At 36.8% G+C, this 22021-nt stretch overlaps 1 pseudogene; it reads left to right on the top strand.

The window, feature by feature from the left end:
• Nucleotides 1–1530: 1530 nt before the first annotated feature.
• LOC137028235 (uncharacterized) lies at nt 1531–20134 on the top strand (annotated as a pseudogene).
• The last annotated feature ends 1887 nt before the right edge of the window (nt 20135–22021 follow it).

Below are 22021 nucleotides of genomic sequence, written 5' to 3'. Positions count from 1 at the left end.
AAATAACATTCTACTAACATTAAGGAAACTGGACATTTTTATGTTCTTGGAATGTTACAAATGTTACCTCTGATGAGTGTCCTAATACAATTTAATTTATCACCACAAAAATATGCAAATTTACGTAATATTGTCTGATTCCATTTCATTAAATGTGGCACTGATGTTTCTGATTGTTTTCTTATCTCATGTGTTCTTACATTCAAATAAATTACTTTATCATTTACACAAATTATATATCTATCTTATTTTACTCAAGAAGATGAGCTATGGTAACAACGACAATCAGATTCATGTTTACTGAAAGCAAACATTAAAAGGTTATTCCTGTTCTTTGCTTCTTTTCAGTTGCATACCTTAAAAAATGCTTTTGTTTTGCAGCTTAAGGAAGTATTTCTATAATAGACTGATGATTTGGTCCATGAATAAGGTACAAAATCTCATTAAGAGATTAACAGTTCACTTAAATGAAGACAACTTTTCTTGAATTGTTGAAGTAATTTGATTAAATCGGATGTAATGTTTCAGAGGGACTGAAACTGGTTAGATTTAGCATTTTAATTGATTTACATTTTAAACAATGTAATTGTATTCCCAAAAACCTTTTATCTTTAAAACATTTCAATTAATAAAATCAGTCTGATGTTTTCCTCAAAGACCCATGCTTCATTTCATTTCAATTACAAAAAATCACAACAAACCTGACCATCAAGTCTGGGTAAACAGAAAGGTTAAGGAAAGTTGAAGCAAATTTAATACTACTAAAATGCTGTGGCATTTGTTGATCCTGCATGTTTTGCAAATTGTAATATTCCCACTAAACAAAACTGAATGTCTGGAAAACGTTCTCAGCACAAATGTTTGTTGATTACTCCCATGCTCTTATGGACTAATACATAGCATTAATTAATTAATGGTCAAACACATTATGAAAACAAAGAATTAACACATTATTCATTTCCTGTAGCTCAGACAGCCGAACGTTGCACTAGCAATGCCAAGATCATGCATTCGATTCTCCGGAAAAGCAGAAGTGTACCTTGAGTTCAGTGTAAGTTAGAGATAAAAGCATCTGCAAAATATATAAAACAAATAAACAAACCAACTCATTGTCATTCCATCTCCATTCATCTATTCAAGCTCAGAACGGAAGAATGTCTTTCTAAATGATGGGTCTATGCAAAGAAACAATGTAATGTGACGAACAGCTTATGTCACATGAAAAACCTGTTTAAGCTATTGTTGAGAAATTACATGTTTTTAGTGAAATTCCACCCACATTTATTTAAGCACTGATAAGACTGTGAGATCTGCAGTTCAGCATCACTGTATTGAACTGCTGAAGAGAGAATCACACAGAGTTTGGTCTGAAGCAGCAGGTAAAGCTATTTTTCTCTTCAGTTTACCTTTTGAGCTCAAATGACTTTTAATGCAAAAAAAAAAAAAAAAAGTTGTTTTTACAAATATGCACAAAGAATATAATTAAAATAAGATTTTTTTCTTATGTGTGTGCATTTGCCGTTTGTCATAATGAGGTTTCTAATCTCACTGTGTGTGTCACTACTGCTGCTGATTAATGGTGAGTGTTTAAAATCTGTCATGTAAAATGGCTTAATATCTTCACGATATTAAATCTATATTTTGTGTTTAACAGGTGAAATAACCAATGGACAAACAACAGGTACAATCATTCTTGCACTTCATTTAATCTCCTGTTTCTTCCTCTTTTCATTCTTTGCTTTCTGTTAAAAATGTAGAGAATAAAGAAGGGTCATATTTAGCAGTTTAGAGCACACATTTTTGGATTCTTTCTGTATGTAGCCTTAAGTTTTTAATGTTCAAAACTACTTAGAGCACTGTTGAAAAATAAATAAATATTTAAGCACAATAAACTTGGCTGTTTTCAACATAAATTACATTAAACTGGCTTAAAGTTATTTTTGTGTGTGTGTGTGTAAAACATAAAAACATTGTTGTCAACTTAATGATAATTTTTTATATTTTTTTGCAGCATACATTTATAAAGTGGTTACATCACGCAGTTGTAACTTTAAGGTGCTTATGTATTTGATTTGAAAAGTAAGAAGTTAATAAATAAATTACGATATAGGTGACTTGAGTAAGCGTTTGACATTCTTCACTAAAAAATCCTAATAAAAAAAACCTTTCTTATTAGGCTAAAATATCTATAATATGTAATATGAAACTGAGATCCATTACATAATTTCAAGAAATTATAATTTTTTTATAGTCATCTGAAGACCCAGACACAAATAATACATTTTAACTGCTGTATTTAACCAAGGTATTTAGGTCTGTGCGCTGCAATCATGGGCTTGTAATAGAAAATTGTAAGTCAATTCCATTTTGATTTGACTTACATTATTTAAAACCTGACATTTCAACGTTTATTTAGACATATGTCTCATGTTTGTGTGATAAGTATTCACATTAGGTACAGTTCATTTTGTAACGACTATCAGAATGGACTTCATTGAGAAAGAGACTGCAGATTGCACATCATGTTTGTTTTCTTTATTTTGCTGCTGCTACTGAACTGTAAAACCGAACAGTGAAATTAATTAAAAATTAAATGAGTTTGTTTCACTCAAATAATAATGAACGTTCATTGTACTTAATAGAAAAAAAAATGTGTGAACTCAAAATTTCATTGTAGTAAGCTGAACTTAATATGATTGAATTGAGTTGCAGCAGATTTCTAATTCTAATGGCCACTTTGCATGAGATGCATCTTATGTTGCTGATATATATGAACAATTTATTAAAAAATGTAATTAAATTCAGATTCTGTTGGTAATTGGCCTAAAGCTAAAAGAAGTTTTGTGCCTCTAACCTTGAGTTACTTAGTTATCTGAATGCTATGCAAAAAATATTTAAGGTTTGCCACAGACTTGTCCCACCAACTAGAATTCAACTGAATGCTTCTTTATGTACCTCTGCTCTTAAAAAAAATGTTTTTAAACAGGAAATAATTTTTACTGACTTAGTTCATAATGATTACTGAGATGGCACATTTGGACAAGATTAAAATCACTGAGAAGCTCTGGTAATAATTACTTTGCCCCACCTCTTCATGTAAAACTAATCCTGTCTAAATAGGGTTTCAGGCGTACAATGCTTTTGAGAAATTCAGCTGAACAGGTGAGATGGGTGGAGTAGCAGGTGTGATGATCCATGATTGACAGCAAAACTTTGACATCACCGAGTGGTCAGAGCAGGAACAGCAGGACCTGAAAACCACCTAGAGAGACATGATAGTAGATGTGATGGCCATTAGGGCTGGGTGATATATCGCGTGAGATTGTCACGCGGATTTTGTCAGTAAAGCCGGTTCCCTGATTACCGCTAAATCGCCATCACCTGCTTTCAAATGGAGCCGCATTTAATAGACAGAGCCGTAGTTCACCGTCAAACCACGCAATATCACGTTCATTATAGAAAGCGATACATCTGCGATATGAACGCGATATTGCATGGCTTGTCAGTGATCTACGCTTCTGTCTATTAAATGCCGCTCCATTTTAAAGCAGGTGATGGCGATTTAGCGGTAATCAGGGAACCGGCTTTACTGACAAAATGTGCGTGACAATCGCATGCGATATATCGTGCAGCCCTAATGGCCATAATCACATTTTTAAGAAAATTACATTGTTTTTTCCCCCCTGCAAATACACAATAACTGTTAAACATTATTTTCACCTTATCGATAAGCATTTATTTTTTAAAATGATTCAAAGCCACTCTACTGATTTAAAAAAAAAAAAAAAAAACTTGCTGTTCAAATAGAAACAGGTGCTACTATAACAAGCCTAATACAGATAAATTCTACAGTCCAGCAAGAACAAGTAAATAAGGAATACTGAGGAGTAAAATTACTAAGTATCATCGACTGTCTGTTGTCTGTCTCAAAACCTACGACTTCCATCTCTGATCCATGCTATGATTAAACACTCTTGATGATTCCTGGAGAGACATACAGCAAATCCAATACTCTGGGCGTGATGACACCCTTGTTGAATGGAGTGGCTGGTATCGGCTGTATTTGAATGGAGAAAGTGCCCAGATGTTGGAGTGGTGTGTGAGTTATATGCAATGTGGTGGTGAAACTGGACTGTATCTCAATGGTTCTCATCCAGCACTTGAGGATGGAGTGGTGGACCTTGAAGTTGTGGGAGCTCATTCATGGTGGTGGTATGGGTATTCCCATCAGTGTGGCGCCTACAGATCCACATCCATACGAGTCAAAGCCTGTCCAGGAGATTATTATGTCTATGAATTTGTCAAACCCAACATATCAGCCTCCAGACCTACATATTGTGCAGGTAAAATTTTAAAGGCCTGTTCAAACAAATAACTAAAACTATAAAGGTAACTATAATGATAGCTATTTGAGCATCCACACCAATGCACAATATTGTTTTGATAAGTGCACATATTAGTTAAATCATCCTCTGCTTTAAATTCTCAAGCTCTTTAAAGACAGGTGGATTCTAATTGGCTGTCTACGTTTTATCACTGATCTGCTGAAAAAAGAAATATAATTTTAAGAGTATTGTTCCTCTTTAACCCATTATTGTTGATTGTGGTGTGTGCTCTGCTATTGTCATAGAATTATAGTTATCATTATAGTTATTGCACTTGGTGTGAAGATGCATCTTAATTGTTTGTTGAAAATTAAAGGTTCAGTGTTTTTTTCTAGGCTTGATTGTGTTTTTGGGGCGCAGTTTAACATTTAATGTCTTAATGCTTGGTTTTTAAAAAAAAGCCGTATTTTTCATATATTTTATCTTTATTCTACACCTCTGTTTCCATTGTCATTCGAACGGCTCGTTTGACTTCCTGCTTCTATGAAGTCACTCCCTCTGAAATACTTATTGTGTTTAGCTAGCCCAGTGTATCGTGATTCGCTGAAGCATCTGGAAACGCCACGCCCCTTACCATTAGTTGTTACCGTTACATGGGCTTTGTTTTAAATGTAAATAATGGCGTCTATATTGCTGTATCAGAACCTCTGCAATCGCAGCTTTTAAAAGACGTTTATGAATGGTATTTCATTTTTTACTTGTCAAAGTGTTTAGATGCTGTCACTGCTGTTTGTTAGCTTTCAAAATACAGTTTTATCCTGATTAAAGCTTTACTGTAGCCGAATACATGACTGAGTTGGTAAAGGTAGCATTTAATTTATAGCATTAACAACTGTTTGTCTATGAACATAGAAGTTTGTTGCTGTTTGTTGAAGAAGTATGCACTAGAATTTAGCTAACTGGCTAGCAAAGCAAAAACGTGTTGGTCTTTGGTTATGTCCTTAATTCAACCACAAATTGCAACAGAACTACGTTTAAAAGACATGTACAAACAATAAAACGTACTTACAGTTTGAAGCCAATAAACAGCAGATTTTGCTTTTAAAGTGGGAACTGCTTCATCTTTCAGTAAAAGCCTTTGTGGCAGTTATGTGTTTTGGTAAACACTGTTACAAAGACCACAAACTCACACAAAAAGCCAAGAGACAAACTGTCCAACTAAACGAGACACTGGTCACCATAATGGTGACCAAATATTTTCAATAAAACATCAACATCTAAACCTCTGTTTATTCTCAAAAAGAACTTCTGCTGAGATCTTGAGAGATTTGTTGTCTTCTTTTAGCTTCAGTTGATTCCAGGCTGTGTGGCTTTAAGTCAGTTTTAGTTTTGTTTCATTTTCTGAGAGTGCAAACATTGATTCAATGCCATTACCATTGATATTTTGTTGACATTTTTTCAACATTAATTGAGGGTGCAATAGTGATATTGATTCATTGAAGTTAACGTTGACACATTAGCATTGATTTAACATTGTTTCAATCATTGCCTGTTATCTAGGATCTGTTTGATTAATTTTTCCATGAAACACAGTATTTTGACAGTGTTTACAAAGATCTCTTTTGTCTATGACAGTTGCTTTCAAAAACATTAGCAGTGATCCCTGCTACAACTATGAGTCTCTGGATCGTCCCTGGAGAGCCAACAATGAAAGTGGAGCTAACTTCTGTGATTACTCTTTCTCCTGGAATGGCTGGTACCGACTTTTCTACAATGGGATGGACATCCGGATGCCAGAGACCTGTGTTAGTTCATTCAGCTGTAACACATACATCAATCTGTGGCTCAATGATCCTCACCCTCAGATAGAGGATGGAGTGGTGATCAGGGATGTCTGTGGTAGTTATTATTGGGGAGGCTGCTGTGATTACAACTCAAAACCCATCAGAGTGAAAGCATGCCCAGGCAATTACTATGTCTATGAACTTGTGAATCCACAATTCCTGTGTGCCGGATACTGCACAGGTACTGTGCTTTCCTCCCTTTTTTAACTTTTAAAGTATTTCATACATTTTAAAATGATTTCAGTCCTGACTTCATTTCTTGCTTTTAAGTTGTTGTTTTTTTTTTTTTAATTTATGTTTAATTTGTTTTTGTTTTTAAATATAAGATGTCAGCACAATTTCACAGGTTGTTTCCACTGTGAGTCCAGACATAATCACTGTATCCAGTATCATCTCGAGTAAGTTTTTTGCAATGACTCTGTATCTGTATTGGATAAAACTGTAATTTAAAATTACTTGAGAAGACTGTTTTAAATGTGATTCTGTTTCCTTCTTAGGCCGCATTTACACTGCATGTCCTAATGCACAAATCCGATCTTTTGACCATATCCGATTTTTTTGGACGACGTGCTTACATTTCTTTTAAAAGTGACCTGTATCGGATGTCTCCTTTTTACACTGCACTTGGCAAAACGTACCAAAAATAACCTATATGACATCACAAATCAATTTCAATGGTGCATTGAGCTTAATTTATTGACATGAATTCATATAGAAACCCTTTTAATGCAATAGTTACATCCCTACATAAAAATAATAAAAAAATTTCATGAAAGTATACATACGCAGCTCTGCTGGAAGCGTGCAAGTTGAATAATAGTCAAGTCAAAAGTCAAATAAAATTTATTTATATAGCGCTTTTACAATTGGTAATTGTTTCAAAGCAGCTTTACATATTAGAAGCACAGAAAAAAAGGGAAGTGGTTAAAACTGTACAAACAAGCGTGGTAATATGTAACATATACAAGATGGTGCTACATTAAGCCAATGTCGGCTGACTTCCAGGGGTGGAAAAAAACCCCTAGGAGAAAACCCAGCGTGCTAGCACTGGGAAAAAAGTCCTAGGAGGGAAAAAACCCCTTGGAAGATATATATATGTAAATGTATATGGAGATCAAAATCTGAATTGTACATTTTTATTATAGAGATTAAAAATCGATTATATATAAATATATGTAAGCGGATACGGGGATTAAAAATCTGAATTTTAGATGCAGCCAGAATTGGATCTCTAGGCCCATTGTCTCCTGGGCTACGTTGTAGTCAGGTCCAGACGCAGGTTCTCCATCTGATCTGGATACGGCCTGGATACGGCCTGGATCCAGCACCCGGCAAACCTCAGGATAAGCAGAGAGACAGATATTAGCGTAGATGCCATTCTTATTCTGATGTACAGGTATATCTAGTGTTATAGGAAATGTTCTCGGTTCCGGCCGACCTAATTATTGCAGCGTAACAATCCTTTAACGGATTTGAAAAATGTTAATGTATTGATAATGTGTTATGTGTATGCAAGAGCAAAGAGATGTGTTTTTAGTCTAGATTTAAACTGACAGAGTGTGTCTGCTTCCCGAACAATGCTAGGAAGATTGTTCCAGAGTTTAGGTGCTAAATAGGAAAAGGATCTGCCGCCTTCAGTTGATTTTGATATTCTGGGTATTATCAACTGGCCCTAAATTCTGAGATCGCAATAAACGCAGACTATAATGCATTAAGAGCTCACTTAGGTACTGGGGAGCTAAACCATTTAGAGCTTTATAAGTAAGTAGCAAGATTTTAAAATCTATACGATGTTTAATAGGGAGCCAATGTAATGTTGACAGAACTGGGCTAATATGGTCATACTTTCTGGTTCTAGTAAGAACTCTAGCTGCCGCATTTTGGACCAACTGTAGTTTGTTTAAAAGCCGAGCAGAACAACCACCCAGTAGAGCGTTACAATAATCTAGTCTTGAGGTCATGAATGCATGAACCAACTGTTCCGCATTTGTCATTGAGAGCATTTGTCGTAATTTAGATATATTTTTTAGATGGAAGAAGGCGGTTTTACAGATACTAGAAACATGACTTTCAAATGAAAGATTGGTATCAAAGAGCACACCCAGGTTCCTAACTGAGGACGAAGGTTTAATGGAGCACCCGTCAAGTGTTAGAGAGTATTCAAGGTTTTTTCGTGAGGAAGTTTTTGGTCCAAAGATTAGGAAATCAGTTTTTTCTGAATTTAATAATAAGAAATTTCTTGTCATCCAGTTTTTAATGTCAGCTATGCATTCTGTTAGTTTTGTGAATTTGTAGGTTTCGTCAGGGCGCGAGGAAATATAGAGCTGAGTATCGTCAGCGTAGCAGTGAAAACTAACACCATGCTTCCTAATTATCTCTCCTAAGGGCAGCATGTACAGAGTGAAAAGCAACGGTCCTAATACTGAGCCTTGTGGTACCCCATATTTAACCTGTGATCGATACGACATCTCTTCATTAACTACCACAGACTGATAACGGTCAGATAAGTATGATTTGAACCATGCCAAAGCAATTCCACTAATGCCAATATAGTTTTCAAGTCTTTTTAAAAGAATGTTATGATCGATAGTGTCAAAAGCAGCACTGAGATCTAATAACACTAATAGAGAAATACAGCCACGATCGGATGATAGGAGTAGATCGTTTGTAACTCTAACGAGAGCAGTCTCAGTACTATGGTATGGTCTAAATCCTGACTGGAAATCCTCACAGATTCCATTTCTTTCTAAAAAGGAACACAGTTGTGTTGAAACTGCCTTTTCTAGTATCTTTGACAGAAAAGGTAGATTCGAGATTGGCCTGTAATTTACTAAATCTCTCGGATCTAGTTGAGGTTTTTTAATAAGAGGTTTGATAATAGCCTGCTTAAAGGTTTTTGGCACGTGTCCTAGTGTTAAAGATGAATTAATGATATCAAGAAGTGGACCTACGACCTCTGGAAGCATTTCTTTCAGTAGTTTAGTCGGCATTGGGTCTAACATACATGTCGTTGATTTTGATGATTTGATAAGTTTAGATAATTCTTCCTCTCCTATAGCGGCGAATGATTCTAGTTTTACCTCAGGGACACTACAGTGCACTGTCTGAAGAGAAACTGTAGACGGTTGCATGTTTATAATTTTCTCTCTAATATTATCAATCTTGCAAGTAAAGAAGTTCATAAAGTCATTACTGCTGTGCTCTATGGAAACGTCAGCAGTTGAATCTCTGTTTCTAGTTAATTTAGCCACTGTGTCAAATAAATACCTAGGATTATGTTTGTTTTCTATTAAGAGATTTGAAAAATAAGTAGATCTAGCATTTCTTATGGCTGTTCTGTACTCAATCATTTTTTCTTTCCACGAAAGGCGAAAAACTTCTAGTTTTGTTTTCTTCCAACTACGTTCAGCTTTTCTAACAGCTCGTTTTAGAGCCCGAGTGTGCTCATCATACCACGGCGTTGGATTAGTTTCCTTAATCTTCTTTAGACGTAAAGGAGCGACCGCATCTAATGTGCTGGAAAAGAGAGAGCCAATAGTTTCTGTTGCAGCATCAAGTTCTTCTAAGTTGTCAGCTATACTAAGGCGATGAAACTGCTCGGGGAGATTATTTATAAAGCAATCTTTAGTGGTAGACGTGATGGTTCTACAATATTTATGGCTGGGTGGTGGTTTTGTAGCCTTGGCTAATTGTATTATACACAAGACTAAATAATGATCTGATATATCATCGCTCTGCTGTAGAATTTCAACAGCATCAATATCTATTCCATGCGACAGTATTAGATCTAGGGTATGATTACGACAATGAGTGGGTCCTGACACGTGTTGTCTAACTCCAATAGAGTTTAAAATATCTGCAAATGCCAATCCAAATGCGTCTTTATTATTATCTACATGGATATTAAAATCACCAACAACAAGGACTTTATCCGCAGCCAGTACTAACTCTGATAGAAACTCAGCAAATTCTTTGATAAAGTCAGTATGGTGCCCTGGTGGCCTGTATACAGTAGCCAGCACAAATGTCAACTTACATAATGTTACATAAAGCACCATCACTTCAAAGGAATTATATTTGAAATTCTTTTGAATGATTCTGAATATATTACTATAAATTACAGCAACACCTCCCCCTTTGCCTTTCTGTCGAGGATTGTGTCGATAATCATAACCTTGAGGACTAGATTCATTTAAAGTAATGTAATCGTCTGGTTTTAGCCAGGTTTCTGTCAAACACAGAAAGTCTAGTTTATTGTCTGTGATAATTTCATTTACAATAAGTGCTTTTGAAGAAATAGATCTAATATTCAGTAACCCAAGCTTTATTATTTGTTTATCTGATTTATCTGTGATTTTCATTTTTTGAACATCAATTGAATTTTTACCCTTAAAAGGTTTTGGAAGTTTTTTGTATTTACTAGTTCGAGGTACAGACACAGTCTCTATGTGATAATATCTAGGTGAAAGTGTTTCTATGTGCTGTGAATTATCTGAGTTCTGTGACGTGAGGCGGCTAGCAGACGGTCGGTTTAGCCAGTTTGTCTGCGTCCTGATCTGGGCCCTGGTTTGTCATGTTTCAGCTCTAAGACTATTTGCCAAATTTCTAGAGAGAAGAGCAGCACCATCCCGGGAGGGATGAATACCATCTCTTTTCAACAGATCAGGTCTGCCCCAAAAGCTTTTCCAATTGTCTATGAAACCTATATTATTCTGCGCACACCACTTAGACAGCCAGCCATTGAGTGATGATAACCTGCTAACTATCTAATCACTCCGACGAACAGGAAGAGGGCCAGAACAAATTACTTTTGCTGACATTGAATTTGCGAGTTCACACACCTCTTTAATGTTAATTTTAGTGATCTCCGACTGGCGAAGTCGAACATCATTTGTGCCGACGTGGATAATGATTTTAGAATATTTACGTTTAGCATTAGCCAGCACTTTTAAATTTGCTTTGATGTCAGGTGCTCTGGCCCCCGGCAAACATGTGACTATGGTGGCTGGTGTCTCTATTTTCACGTTCCGTGTAATAGAATCGCCAATTACTAGGGCACTTTCAACAGGATTCTCAGTGGGTGCGTCACTGAGTGGGGAGAACCTGTTTGATGTTCTAATCGGAACGGAAGAGTGGTGTTTGTTCTTGTCATTATGCCGCCTCACAGTCACCCAGTTAGCCTGCTGCGTGGCTTCTACAACCGGAACCGAATGTGTAGTGTTTACTAGGCTAGTCGCATCCAAAGCAGTATCTAAGGCCCTTTCATTCTCACTATCCTCAATTAAAGTTTGGATGCGTGTCTCTAATTCTGAGATTCTCTCTGTCAGCCTGACAATATCCCTGCATTTATCACATGTGTAAGTCTCACTGCTGACAGAAAGAGCTAAGCTGTACATGTTGCATTTACTACACATGATAATCGTCGGACATGACTGACCGTGTGTTTGATGAACGCCGTCCGAAAAACTGCAACGCACACGGGACTCGCTGGCTGGATGTCTCGGTCGCTTGCCGGTGCCTGGGGCGAGGGTGATGTGCGGGACGCTGTACCTCGCGGTGGATCGATGAATGCCGGGCAGCAACGTCTCCACAGCTTCCCGATCTGGCGAGGACAGATCAGAATAACATACATCGGATAAATCCGCCATTCAATCGACAAGGAAGGTTGGTTTAGAGGAAAAAAAGAAAGTAGACGGTAGCTAGCAGGCTATGGCTAACACTAGGTGATTACGCTGGTGGATTGCTAGTAATAAATCGTTCCGTTTAGTAATACTATGCAATAGGTTAAGTAATCTAGTGAAAAATAAGAAAGTTATATTATGTGAATAGGAATAAAGAGAAGGATTTAGGATAATCTCCACGAAGCTCAGAGCGTAGATCAGACAGCTGGCAGGCAGCAGCGTTGAGCAACTCGTACCCAAAGACATCGGGTACGAGTAGATATTCACAGCTTTATGGGTTCGAATCCGCCGTCCTATAGGCCTACTAGTTGGTTTTTTTGTCATTAAAACCAATGCATTCATCAGTGATTGTATATCAAGGGCAGCTGCAAGTTTGTGTGCTTTTTATTTTGTGGTTTCAATGGAACAAATAGTTAGAGTCTCCACAACGGGACTGAATCGCACGTCTGAGCACGATCCGTCGTCACTGAAAACAGCGGCAACAAGCACTCATTTCAACGTCAGATCTTCTTTTATTTAACACAAACAAATGAAATTAATAATCTACCAGTCAACTAGAGATGCTCCGTTTGTTATAGGTATGTCTGTACCGCGAAATGTTAAAAAACCCTCACTTTTCAATGACGCAGGAGTCGCATTTACAGGGGAATATCCGATCTGTCCGCTTACACTGCAGGCGCAAACGCCTGTATCCGATTCATATCTGATTTATAACCACATATGAATGAGGCCTGAAACCGATCTGTGAAAATCAGAATCCATGCGCTTTTTTCCTGCTTACACGGTCGTGACTCATATCCGATCTGTGCCACATGGGAGGAAAAAATCGGAATTGGATCACTTGAACCGGGTAGTGTAAATGGGGCCATAGTTATCATTTAACAAATCTGCCTTGTATAACTCATAATTTTATATATATATATATATATATATATATATATATATATATATATATATATATATATATATATATATATTATCATAATTATAACATTTATTTAAATATCTTCTAATGTGGATTTTCCATTTGTGTACAGAGTTAACCTATGTCAGGAGTATCATTCAGCCTTAAATAAGAGAAGGCTAGGCTATAGCCTATAAAATAGCTGATTAGACAACATGCAAGTTAAAATATTCAGTGATTTAAAACAACTTTTACTATGCATACAAATGCAACAAATTACAACATTAAGGCCACATTAAATGCTTACCATCTCTGAGAGAGAGAGAGAGAGCAAAACAGAGACATATCATATAGCTTGTCATACCATTACAAGGTTTAAAACATTTAAATAGACATATTAAGTAGCTAGTAGAAAAAATTTATAGGATTTGGTATCTTAGTTCATATTATTCCTGACAGAGCTGATTTTTGAGAGACTCTCAAAGATGACATGGAGATGGCTAATTGATTTGCCATTGTGTTGAGCATATTTTAATTGACTTGTGTAGCATTTCATATACAAGGTTTAAATAGACATATCACACAGTAGAAAATGTGTATGATGTGGTATTTTAGTTTAGCCTATATTACACTTACCAGGCCTGATTTTTGAGAGACGCATGGAGACAACAACATGGCTCAATTCATTAATATGTGTTTACACTCACACACTCATAATTGCACAGTGACTTTAGAGGTTTATGTATAATATTATGCTACCCCCAGGCTCACCTGTTATCCAGCAAACACAAGGAGTGACTGTGTCTCCTGAATATTGTTTTATAATTTAGAACTTATTTAATTTTAAGCCATTATCCAAGACTTTCCAAATAAGGTTTCATGCATATTCCTAGTACCTCATGATTATTACTATGTTTGAGTTGTTCAAATTTGCCCTCATAAAGTTCCTTGTTTTTATCTCTCTAACATAGATTATGACCCATGCAATAACTACAAAATACTAGATAACTACTTGAGAAGCACACTCAATTACTGGTCTATGTATGGATACATATCTGATCATGATGACACTCGTGTAGAATGGGATGGCTGGTATCGACTCTTCATTGATGGATCAAGTGCTCAGATGCCTGAGTGGTGTATGTCTTACATGTCATGTGGAGGTTTTAGTTCTCTGTATCTTGGTAGTTCTCATCCTCAGATAGAAGACGGCGTTGTTAGTCGAGAAATTTACGGCTCTCGCGAATATCAGTGCAGTCACTACAGCTCCAACCCAATCCAAGTCAAAGCTTGTCCTGGAAATTATTATGTCTACAAATTTACCAGGCCAAAGATTTCAATCCCAGCTCCTGTATATTGTGCAGGTAATTTCTTTATATATATATATATATATTAAAAAAAAATGTTCTCTTTTCTGCTTTTTCAAAATAGTACCTTTTTCCACTCCAAGTGTCGACCCCTGTTACAACTATACCAGTCTGGATGAGTCTTGGAGAGCCACTGACAACTATACTGACTATTATAACTATAGATGTGATTATAATGTGGAGTGGAATGGCTGGTACCGACTGTTCCACAATGGTGAAAATACTCACATGCCAGAATCATGTGTTAATTATGGCAGGTGTGGCACTTATTATCCACTGTGGCTCAACAGCCCTCACCCACAGCTGGAAGATGGAGTGGTCACCCGTCAGGTCTGTGTTTCAGTGTGGAGTGACTGCTGTGCTTCATCTGTGGATGACTGCTGTTCTTATAAATCCCACCCTATAAGAGTCAAAGCCTGTCCAGGAGATTACTACGTTTATGAGTTTGTCAAGCCAATATTTTGTAGTGCTTACTGTGTAGGTGGGTATTCATTCATATACACTTCATTCATTTACTTTTCTGTTTTTTTGTTTTGTTTTGTTTAAAAATTAGAGATTTTGAAAAAAAAAATGTTTCTATAACAGAATCTCCATCTCACCAGAATCTACAACAGAGACAATCCCATCCATAGAATCCATTACTCCACCAATCACAACCACTGGTATTGTATTAAATCCTTCTATAGTCAATATCCTCACAAGCATCTTTGACTTTCCCCCCCTTTTTGACTCATTACATGAGGTATGGAAAAAAAAAATTCTCTAGTAAAGATGAGTAAAATCACATTAGACTCTAGTAAAACAGCTCACAGAATGAATACAATACAAATGAGATGGAAAGGACAACAATTGTATAAAGACTCATCTTCTGCATAGCACTAGACTGAATCCTGTTAACTCTTTGCAATAAAAAATAAACAGAGAATGCGTTTAAACTTTCATAAGCCCTTTCACATCCTCAAACTGTTTAGAGGCCTCAGAGGCAGGAAATTACTTATGTACATGGATATAAGTTAAAAGAATCAACTAGGAATTTGATAGCTCTCCATATATTTATATATGTTTGTAATGTACTTTTGTTGCTGAAAACACAATTTACTTACAATAAGTGTAGTATAGAGTGCAGCTCAAGTATAGAGTGTTCTACAGTTATAAATTCATACCACAACTATTACAACTATGTGAATAAGTACATAACATTTTTTTCTAACAGCTCCCCCTGTTGACCCCTGCTACAACTACTATGCCCCAAACAATCAACATTCCTCTGAGATAATGTGTGACACTGCAGTCAGCTGGGATGGCTGGTACCGTCTCTTCATTGAGGGTCAGAGCGTTCAGATGCCAGACACATGTGTTTCTGAATATAGCTGTGGCACTTATGCTCCACTGTGGCTGAACGGTGGACATCCAACAGTTGAGGATGGAGTGGTCACTCTAACTGCTGCTATTTCCAGTCTAATCCCATTAAAGTCAAAGCTTGTCCAGGAGGATATTTTGTCTACAAATTTGTGAGACCAACTACATGCAGTTTGGCATACTGTGCAGGTACATTTAATTACATGTGCACTTTGTTTTTGTAAGAGATAATTTTTTATGCAATATTTTCTGTTTTCTTTTTTTCCAGATGTAAGCAATATAAACGGTACCTATACTACTGTCATTCCAGAGACAACCACAACCGAAACAACCTCAGAAACTACAGCTGAAACCACAACAACAATCTGTAGGATTAGTGTTTTATATGTTATGTACTCATTTCACATGCTAAGGAGCTCACATGGCTCAAAATACAGTATTCATAGTGAACAATGCAAGGTTTATTAGAAAACTAGAATAGAAAATATACTAGAGCAGAGGTGAAGTGCAGAGAAGAAAAATAAGAATTATTGTATTTCGCCCCCTTTCACACCCCTAGTTGATGAAAATCCTTGTTCTGAACTCAACTGCTCTGAGAACGAAAGGTGTGGGATGAAAAATGGTGTTTATGGCTGTTTATGTAAAAAGGACCCTAACAGATCACAACCACATTCTGACTCATTTGGTTGGTATCAAAATGTGGAAAATTTCACATTTTGTCATTGATTACCTTCTGTTTTCATTCTCTCAGATTTCTCAGAAACCTGTGAAAGCAGCTCTGGCTCAATGTCTGTGTCTCGCTGTCAGCTATTTGAGGCTGGTTTTCCAGCTGACCACTTACACCTCAATGATCCCAGCTGCAAAGGAACAGTCCAGAATGGGAGAGTGGAATTCCATTTTGATAATCATGAACACATCTGTGGTACAAATCTTGTGGTAGGTTTAAATTTAAATTTATTTACACCATCCAAATACTTGGAATGCCTGAACCAAAAGAGTTTGATTTAACCATTGGGGAATCTCTATGAGACTCTTTAGGGAGGTCTGTATGGATACATCTTTAACAACAAAAGTAAGGGCCCAAACAGACCTCCCTTAAGTTTTCTCAAAGTCCCAAAAAGTCAGTGAGGAGGAGTGCACAACACTCTTCCACACAAAAGAGTCTGGAACCTGTGCCCACCTTCTCCATCATTGTTGCAAAGTCCCCAAAAGACAGTGGGGGGACTGTACAACACTCTTCCACACAAAAGAGTCTGGAACCTGTGTCCGCATTCTCCACCATTGTTGCAAAGTCCCAAAAAGACAGTGTGGGAGGGGGGAGTGTACAACACTCTTCCACACAAAAGAGTCTGGAACCTGTGCCCGCATTCTCCACCATTATTGAAAGTCCCAAAAAGACAGTGGGAGGAGTGTACAACACTCAACACTCTAGAACCTGTGCCCGCATTCTCCACCATTATTTAACTTGTATATAAAAGTCCCTGTTTATTAGTGAACCTGACAACACCTGAATAATAAACCTTAATCATCTTATTGTCAACTAAATAACATTGTGCCAAAAGTTATAGGATGTTATGAGGTTACAGTGATGAATTATAACCTTGCACACAAAAATCTGTCTTATAGCTATGAGATGCAACAGGAAAAGCCACTTGCTTCACTACGCTGCATGTTCATGCAGGACTTTTCTTTTTGTGTGGAGATTTGCTGGAGATTTGGTAAATGCAGACAGCACAAATCCATGATTTACTAGGCTATCAATTAGATTTTTTTCAAGCTATCACGTTTATTTTTCCAATCCACTGGTCACATTTGAAAGTCAAACTCAGAAATAACTTGTATCCAAACTTGTATCCATCGGGCAGGCAATAATATGAATTTAACTAAATACATAAATGAAAGTAATGGAGCAGCAGTCAAATCAGTCAGCAGGACACCAGGATTTTTCCTGACTGACTGCGGGGCTGCAGGGTGTGGACACATCAATGCTGTATACCTTAAGGTCCAGTCAGGTCGGTCTTGGGATAATTTTATAGAGTATGTCTCAGGTCTGGTTTTCTTTTTAAAAAAATATTTATGCACGTTGGGTTCAGGTAAGAAGTGATTCGGATCAGGTACAGATTTTCGGACCCAAGAAGACCTCTAGATCAGAGGGAGCACAAAGAATCATTTTCACACACAAATTGGCAGCTCTGAATCCTGACCCTAACCTAAATGATAAACTTTGGGATGTGTTTGAGTAGACTTGGATTGCTCGACTCTTGCATCATCAAGATTTTGACTAAAATTGATGCATCTCTTCATGGAAAAGTTCTGATGTTATTTTTAACAAAACAATATATTTGTTGTCTGCAGGCTAATGGCAATCATTTAATCTATGATAACTTTATTCTGGGGACACCAAGGTCAGAAGGTCTCATTAGCAGACAGAAGATCCTGAAGCTTTCTTTCAGTTGTGTTTATCTTCAAACACAAATCTTTTCCATGAATGTGGAAATCGGTGCGAGGTGCGAAGAGGTGCGAGCCAAATACAAATTTTGATTTCAATTGTACCTTTATTTACGCTCTAGATTTATCACCCTAAGGTTGTTCAAACCCTATGTCTTTATTAAATCTGTGGAGGTAGGAAACGTAATGCAGTTAGTCCTCATAGAGACATTCAAGCTTCAGAAAAGATGCAAGTTTAACCACTCTGGTCCTAATTGTCTTACTCCGAGTGGCACTAGAACCGGGGCCCACCAGCATGGGAGGCAGGCGAGATAACAAAGATGCTAAAGACCCTGGTGTCAGTCGCTAGTGGGCCTCTTGTGAGCAGGGGAGTGAGGTTTACCTGCACATTTCTGGCAACTGACACTAGAGACAGTGTTCTATAGCGTCCTTGTTAGCGCATCCACCTCACATGGATACATGCAAAGCTCTTACTAGCTGGCCTCCATACTCAAAGATGCACTGTGTTACAAGGCAACTGAAATTATGTTGTAGTTTGCACTAGGAACAGATCAGTCAGACTTAAGAACAAATATTTCTGATGAGTAAAATATCCCTGCACATATCCCTGCATCTCTGATTAATTCTTATGAAACCACCATAGAGAACTAGCTCCAGACAGCAACATAGTGTTGGCCCAGATCCGGCCAACATCTGGTATGTGTGGAATCCATGCAGGACAGATTTGGGCCGGATCTGAGCCGACACTATGTTGCTGTCTGGGGTGCATATGTCAACATTTTCAATGATGACTTTGGGTCTGTTCTTTAAACAAAGATATCACATGAATTCAGAACATTTGAAATATAGTGCATGAGTATGGACTGTTTTAATGATACTTTTGTCATTGCATTCTGCTTTTGTGTTCCATAGAAGAAAAAATTTCATAGTTTAAAACTGCACACAATTGAGTAAATGTCAAAATGCATTTATTTTATTTTTTAACAAGTAGTTTTAACATAGATCTTGTTACTTCGTGTTGTGCACAAGACTCTTCCCGCTGGTGAAGGCAGATATCAGGTTCGGATGATTCCATATGAGGATGATGAGTTCACCGTGCCCTTTACTGGTGCAGTGAATGCAGAACTCGACCAGGAGATGCATGTGGAAGTTCGTGTTGAGGGGGTCGATAGCCGCCAGTTTGCCCTGGTGATGGACACGTGTTGGGCTACACCTGTCAATGACCCTGATTACAGCCTCCGCTGGGATCTCATTGTTAACGAGTAAACCAGTGCTTTTCTTCTGGTCTTTTAAGCTTAGCCTAAACTCCATGTAACATTTTACTGAATAAATAATAATCATATAACTTTTAGGATCGCCTTACATACTTTGTCTTTTTGTATGTCAGAACTAAAGCACAAGATTCTTTGAACATGTAATGTAAATGTGTGATGACCTACAGGATATTGTTCTTTTATTGAATTGTTTCAAATGAAAGCACTTGATATTCTCAGGTGTCCCAATCCAAATGACCAAACAGTGGAGCTGCTGCAGAACGGCCTCTCGACATCCAGCCGTTTCTCCTTCAGGATGTTTATCTTCACTGAAAACTCCACTAAGCTTTACCTGCACTGTGCTGTTCACCTTTGCCTTCTGTCAAGCTACCGCTGCTCAACAGTGAGTTTTGAGATGGTTAATGTAAATGTAAAGGATTAAGAACCATTGATAACCATTGATGTGTTGACAGTGAAATATTGCTCTAAGTGTCCATGATGGTGAGGTTTAATGTTCAAGGCTGCTAAAATATATGTTTTAGCTGCCCTCTGCTGGAGGTTTTGTGCACTCCAGAGAGGATGTCTCATGTTTGTTCAGTGATATTGAACAGAGATTCACAGCTGGATTTCTCTCTTTTCACTATCAGGACTGTAACTCTAGACATTATCACAAACAGAGCAGGTCTCTGGACTTTCATGACAGCTCTTCTATATCCATGGGTCCTCTGATGTTATCTGAAGGGAACACAGGTGAATATTTCATTTATTTTAATATTTGTAAATAAATGTTTATGATGGTTTCCTACATTAATACATTTCAATGCATTGCATTACATTCCCTGTTCACAGATAAGTGGGTCCCAGACCAAGTGAAGGTCTCTGAGGCTTCTTGTCTGTGTGCTTCTCTGATGCTGTTACTTGTTCCGCTGATGAGTGTCCTGATACAACTTTAGTTTGTTTCCACAAGAATGTGTAACATTTTATTTGCATGCATATTATCTAATGCTATTTTAATGTATGTGGCACTTTAGTTTTGGGCTTCTGACTGATTCTTTATTTTATGTAGCCTTTGTCTATTTACCTAAAATCAGTATTTACTTACATGACTGGTCATATAACACATTAATCTTACTTTACTTAAAATTATGTGTAACAAAAACAATCAGAGTCATGTTTATTCAAATCATGCAAAATCATTAAAAGGGTCATTCCTGTTCTCTGGTTTCTTTCAGTTCTGTAACATTTATGAAGTTAATGCACTCAATTTTTTTTTTCCAAACTTAAGATTTATGTATTTGAATTACCTATAAATTTTCCATCCATTTGGATTACATAGTTTTATAAACAAATAATAAACTGATTCATATTTGTAAGTCTTACAAAAATGAAACAGGTAAGATTTATATAATTGTATTAATAAACTGAATGTGATTCATATTTGTCAGTCATCCGTAAATGAAAAAAAGACTTAAAAGATTAAAAAAAGGAAAACTGGAATTGACAGAGTACATTTAGCATGACATAGATATTAAATTCAAATCTGAACACACTGTTAGACCTTACCAGGCTTTTTTACAATAAAATACTAGCAACACTGTTGCCAGTAATTTATGATTGATTGTACTGTTGATTTACTGTAATCTACAGTATGTTACTGTAAAAATGCCATGCACAGAAACGACTACCTTAAATTGTCCGACAGCCATTTAAATGTATAAACTAATATTTATAATGTGCTAATAATGTGTGCATATTATCACTGTGAATTTATTTCATTTGTGTCCCATAAAATATTTGAAATAGAGATTTGCACTGCATCAGAAACTGCACACATTTATTACTAACCAGATTGACTTTCTGTCAGGCATCTACATAAGTTCTTATTGAGAATTAACAGAGGTTTAGATGTTTTATTGAAAATGTTTCTTTTGAGGTCACCAGCATGGATATCAGTGTCTGGTTTAGTTGTGCTCTTGTTGTTATCTTCATTCAAAGAAGATTAAAAATTCTTCAAAGATAAAGGTATTATACAATAGGTTGTGGACCAGCAACTGTCAGTAGTAAAGCCACCTTACGTGCTTCTGGATTTGTGTACATATGGTTGTATTCTTCGTTACTCATTGCATAGTATTCGTCACATTATATTTAACACAGTGCCATCTAGTGGCAGAAACAGGCACAATCACTGGATATCATTACAGATGCTGAGCAAATAACTCCTGATAGCATGCCAATTCAGGGTGAGCCACTAGGTGGAGGTGTTGCTCCGCAGATGAGACCACAGAGACAAATCACACTAGAGATTTAAAGGGCTATCATACACTCGGGTGCAATGCTATGCCATGCGTGAAGCAAGTGTTTTTTGCTAGTTTCAGCCCCAACACAGTTGTTATTTTCACATCCACATGTGCTTCAGACCATGTTCTTAGATCGTTAAAATAGGGCCAAAAGACTTCCTTGTTGCCTGTTGGAGGAAATGGAGTGCCAATATGATGTGTTTATGTATTTCACTGTGTTCTCAAAGTATATTATAATGTGTTCCAGATCAGTATTTTCTCAGGTTAAAGGAGAAGCTGAAGATATGTGTTTATTATTGTGAACAGAAAAACAAATAGAAAATTAATTACCTAATAATAATGTAAGTATTTACAAATAATGCTTTAAATATTTTTTTTATTTTTTTTTACAAATCTGAAGCGTTATATGTGGCGCAGTGCTGAAATTGAATATACATAAAGTCTGTATTCCTCCAGGGGGCGATCAACATAATAAATGTATTAAAACATGGAGAGACTCTTGAACCTTAGAGTAAGAAAACTTTATTGATAGAAAATACATAT

This window comes from Chanodichthys erythropterus, chromosome 10 (genome assembly GCF_024489055.1).
Source record: "Chanodichthys erythropterus isolate Z2021 chromosome 10, ASM2448905v1, whole genome shotgun sequence".
Classification (NCBI taxonomy): domain Eukaryota; kingdom Metazoa; phylum Chordata; class Actinopteri; order Cypriniformes; family Xenocyprididae; genus Chanodichthys; species Chanodichthys erythropterus.
The sequence above is the reverse complement of the archived record's forward strand: the minus strand, read 5'-3'. Positions and strand labels throughout refer to the sequence as shown.